The following is a 5,470-nucleotide window of genomic DNA, read 5'->3' as shown; positions in this document are numbered from 1 at the left end:
ACATACTTATGAATGAAGGTTGTGCTGCTACAAAAAGGAACAAAGTTGTGAGGCATGCAACGATGTGAATGAACATGTGGGATGCCTGGGGATCTTGCTGCCACATCTGGTTCTGCAAAAGAAGCTGAAGGCCCCCCTGGCTAAAAAAAGTTCTTTTTATATGGGAAGTTATTTTTCTGAGTCCTGAAACTCTTGAAAATTGAAAAAGCATAAAATAACTGAATCAAAAAGACTCATTCAGAACTATCTAGCAACTTACTGTTCACTCAATTCCAACACTGCAATCCACTTACTCAGCCCTCCATCACACTCCACTAGGAAATCTAGCTACTGTTAAAAATTTTCTCTAAAGTGGTATTTTGAAGACTGCCATTTTTCCTGAGAGCTGCTTTCACAACCTTCTTCTTCAAGCTATAGATCAGGGGATTCAGCATGGAAATCACTGCAGTATAGAACACTTTGACCACTTTATCAGTTTCCAGACTATAGAGAGAATTGGTCTGGCAATAAATGAAAAGAATTTTTCCATGAAAGATAACAATGGCTGTAAGATGGGAGAGGCAGGTGCAAAAGGCTTTGCACCTTCTATCTGCAGAGTGCATCTTCAGGATTGCAATGAGAATAAACAAATAGGAGGTGAGAATGATCATGATCGTGTTGATCTCATTGAAAGTGGCCACAATAAACAGCATCTATTCATTCCTAGACACAGCAGAGCAGGCAAGAGATAAGAGAGGGGGCAAATCACAGAAGTGGTTAATCACATTTGATCTATAGCATGGGATCTGAAGAGCTAAATACATGTGAAGCAGAGAATACACTATTCCATGCAGATGCCAGACTGTCATGAGCTCCTGCAACATGACAACCATGTACAACAGTGGATTATAGATGGTCACAAAATGGGCATAGGCTATCATAGCAAGCAGCATGACCTCAGTGATTACACATGACCAAAGTGAGAAAAACTGTAAAGTACATCCCAGGAAGGAAATAGTTCTTGGCTTTGTCTAAGATATTGGCCAGCATCTTAGGCACAATGATCATGGAGTTTCAGAAATCCACAGGGAATAAGTGGCTAAGGAAAAATATATCAGGGTGTGAAGCTGAGAGCTGTCCTGGATCACTGTGGTCATGCCCAGTTGCTGCAGTATGACTCCATGGATGAGAAGGAACATGAGAAAGAGGAAGATGCTCAACTCAGGGAGGTCTGATAATCCCAGGAGAATGAAGTCTGACATGGTGCTGCAGTTTCCCTGCTGTGTCCCCACTTTATTTGGGACTGGGAAAAAGAAAAGAAAACAAAACTAAACTAAAATTCCTTCTCCATTATAGAATTAAAAATTCAACTTTGTTCTCTCCTAAACTCAGATATGAGAATAATTAAATGAAATAATTTTGGCAACAAAGAAATAGGACACGGCTTTTGTGAAGTTTAGGAGTAATTCAGAAATAGTGGAATACAAATGAACAAAGCTCACAGTTCACAAAAATCATTACAAAACAATTATAGCTACAGAAGCCTATGAGACTCTTTAAATTATCTTTGGGATAAAATCACTAGAAAGAAGGTAAAATTGTATTTAATTTGCTTTTTTGTGCCATGGTTTAAATTTCATGTTTCCCCAAAAGTCCTTCAAATAATTATTCAAACCTGGGATCCTAGAAAGTAAAGTTTACAATATAAAATACTCTTCCCTCAGTTTTCCTTTGAAGTAATGGGATAAATGTATTTTTAAAATTACTAAACCAGAAGTTTTCATTTTGTGTTGATATCTGTAACTTTTTACACCCTATCGGTATTTTTCGAAGACATTACCATAATGATTTTGTTAACTATGCTCTTGAATATTGGCCAGGGTTTAAGGAATTGGATACTCTTAAATATTATACTGCTCCCATAACCTTTCTTGTAAAAATGGCCCTAAAACCCTAAAATTAGATCATTCATAAATTGATTTCATTTCTTTCACTCTATCACAAGAACTGACCAAAGATGCAAATAAGAAATGAATAACAAAAATGCCTACTAACACTCTACAGCATTACTTATGATATTAAACTTAAAAGTAATGTATCACTATTAAATTAATTCTGAAGATTGAGCATCCCCATTTAATAGCCTCTGGTATTGAAAATTCCCACTAGGAATCTTTCTGGATTTCTCATATTTTTTTCTGCTGGGGATTGAATTAGATCCACCAAAAAAGCATGTTCAAGTATCAACCCTTTGTCCTGTGGGTGTGAACAAGTTTGTAATAGAAACTTTGAAAATGTTATCAATTAAATAATGACCAAAGTGAATGAGGGTGGATCTTAGTCCAATATGGCTGAAGTATTTTTAAGCAAAGGAAACTGGACACAGAAGAAAAAGCCAACAGAAAGGGCAACCAGCCAAAGGATTACAGAATCTTCAGGGAGAGGTAATTGCCTTGTTTACATCTTGATTTTGGACTTCATTTACCCTCAAAACCATGAGTCAATAAATTCTTGTTCTTTAAGCTAACCCATTGGATGGTATTTATTTTAGCAGCCAAGAAACTAAGACATTGTCCATGGAAAGGAATGGCATTAGTCATATGTTTTAATGTATATGGTAATGTTTTGAAAGGAAACATAAAATAGAGCTAATCTCCAAGCTATTGGCCACATGATGCATCCCTCTTGGAGGAGAGCATTCCTAGAGAGAAAAACTGTAAGAACATTTCTAAAAGCTATTGTTTGCAAACTTGCATCATCTAGGAAGCCCACTCACTCCCAAGCTCTCTTATTATTTATTTTAGACCTAAGGAACTTTGGAGTGTTTATAAAGATTTATTCAAGTAAAAAAGAAATGTGAGTTTGGGCGGGCCACAGTGGCTTAGTGGTAGAATTCTCACCTGCCCAATTTCAATTCCTGATCCCTGCCCATGCAAAAAAAAAAGTGAGTGAAATCAATACCATGCTTATTACACTTAAATTGAATAATTTAAATGTGAAACCCCCTGTTTTCCATGAAAATGTAATTAAAGCACAAATGAAAATGCAATTTTAATAAAATGTTATATTTGTGATGTTTAATGAAATTGACAATATTTTGACATTTCCAAATGTATTCACTGCATTGTTTAAGAAAGTGCCTTTAAGTGAAAACATAAATATCCTTAATTGTCATATAATAAACCTCGGAAAATTACTGTGCTGGTTTGAAATGATGTATGGACCCTAGAAAAGCCATGTTTTAATCCTAATCCCATTTTGTAAAGGTAGCCACTTCTTATAATCCCTATTCCATATTGTATCTTTGAAACTGTAATTAGATCATCTCCCTGGAGATGTGATTTAATCAAGAGTAGCTGTTAAACTGGATTAGGTGGAGGTGTGTCTCTACTGGGTGGGTCTTGATAAGTTTCTGAAGTCCTATAAAAGAGGAAACATTTTGAAGAATGGAGATTCAGAGAGAGCAGAGAAGAATGACATAACCATGAGAAAGCCCATCAGCCAGCGACCTTTGGAGATGAAGAAGGAAAACACCTCCCAAGGGCTTCATGAAACAGGAAGCCAGGAGAGAACACTAGCAGATGATGCCTTGCTCACCATATACCCTTCCAGCCAAGAGAGAAACTGTGACTGGGTTCTCCATGTGCCTTCTCACTTGAGAGAGAAACCCTGAACTTCATTGGCCTTCTTGAACCAAGGTATCTTTCCCTGGATGCCTTAGATTGGACATTTCTATGGACTCATTTTAATTGGGACATTTTTTCAGCCTTAGAACTGCAAACAAGCAACTTATTAAATTCCCCTTTTAAAAGCCATTCTGTTTCAGGTATGTTGCATTCCAACAGCTAGCAAACTAGAACAATTACTTTTGTAACCTTTCCAAAACTTGAGAAAGAGGCTGACCCTAATGGCTAAATAGCAAGCCACTTGAAAGCATATTGGCTTAGAAGAAGAGCCATTTACTTTTCCTCATTCTTGCAGGATAAACTGGGTGCTTGTCCTAATCTAGTCAATGCTTGCTGACTTTGGCCTGGCTTGACCTGTATATGAGACCAGCTGGCAGTTTAGAGAGCTTTAGTTTCAATCTGACAGTTGGTTAGAGGCAAATTTAAATTTTGTTAGCCCACTAATTAATTTAACTTGTATGGTCAATTTATTATTTGAACATCATATTACATGGAACCTTGGAAAGGGTGTGAGATCTTGTTGGTTTATACAGGTTGGTGTGATGCTTTGATACATTCCAGAGTAGTTTATGCAGAGAATAAAAAATATTTACAGAGCCCCCTTGAGGGACTGCGGAAAAATGTGGAAATATTAAACTTCCCCACCTGCGGAATTCCAGATATTCTTGCAAGCACTAGGGACTACTAATATAATAGGCCAAGTCCTTGATATTGGGGCTCGCCATTATGAAACTTATTCATGCAGAGGAGAACCTAAGACTACTTATAATTAAGCTTACAAATCATCACCAGAGAGCCTCTTTTGTTGCTCAGATATGGTCTCTCCCTCACAAAGCCATCTCTGCAGGTAAACTTACTGCCCTCCCCCCATGTTGAAATTACTCCCAGGAGTGTAAATTCCCCTAACAATGTGGGACATGACTCCCAGGGTGAGACTGAACCCAGTACTGTGGAATTGAGGAATCCTTCTTGATCAGAAGAGGGAAAAGAATGAAACAAAATAAATTTTCAGTGGATGAGATTGCAAATAGAGTCAAGATCTCATTCTAGAGGATTATTCTTATATATTATATAGCTGTCCCTTTTCATTTTTCAGTGTATTGAAGTAAGTAGTGGGAAATGATTGAAACCACTGAACTGTAGTACAGTGGCCTTGAGTCTTGAAAACAACTATAAAACTATACAGCTTTTACAGTGTGACTGTGTGGTTGTGAAAACCTTCTCTGACACTCCCTTTATTCAGTATATGGACAGTTGAGTAAACAAATAAGGACAAAACATAAATAAATAATAAGGCAGGTGTTTTGGTTTGCTGAAGCTGCTGGAATACAATATCCAAGGAATGGATTGGCTTTTATGAAAGGGACTAACTAAGTTACAAGTGCACAGTTCTAAAGTAATGAACATATCCGAATTAAGGCATGTACAAGAGGACACCTTCATTCAAGAAAGACTGGTCACATCCAGGCTTTCTATGTCACATTGAAAGTCACATGGTGACATCTGCTAACCTTTTGCTCCAAGATTTCGTTGCTTTGGGCTTCTGGTTCCAGTGGTCTCTTCTCTGAGTTTCTGTCTCCAAGCATCTCTAAACTTCTGCACCTTGTTTCATCTCTGTATTTGCTCTGAGCAATTTCTCTCTCTGTGAGCCCTTATAAGGACTCAGGTAAGTTCACTGGGACCCACCTTTAGAGGAAGGGTCACATCTACATGGAAATTACCTGCTCAAAGGAATCCAACCTACAGTGGGTCTGCCTCCACAACACTGGATTAGGTTAAAAGAATGTGGCTTTTCTGGGATACAT

At 37.6% G+C, this 5,470-nt stretch overlaps 1 pseudogene; it reads right to left on the bottom strand.

Annotated features, from left to right (window-relative positions):
- Positions 1-323: 323 nt before the first annotated feature.
- LOC143673129 (olfactory receptor 5L2-like) lies at positions 324-4,390 on the bottom strand (annotated as a pseudogene).
- Between the last annotated feature and the right edge of the window lie 1,080 nt (positions 4,391-5,470).

Source organism: Tamandua tetradactyla, unplaced genomic scaffold, assembly GCF_023851605.1.
Source record: "Tamandua tetradactyla isolate mTamTet1 unplaced genomic scaffold, mTamTet1.pri scaffold_133_ctg1, whole genome shotgun sequence".
NCBI classification, from domain to species: Eukaryota; Metazoa; Chordata; class Mammalia; order Pilosa; family Myrmecophagidae; genus Tamandua; species Tamandua tetradactyla.
This window is presented reverse-complemented; position numbering and strand designations above follow the sequence as displayed.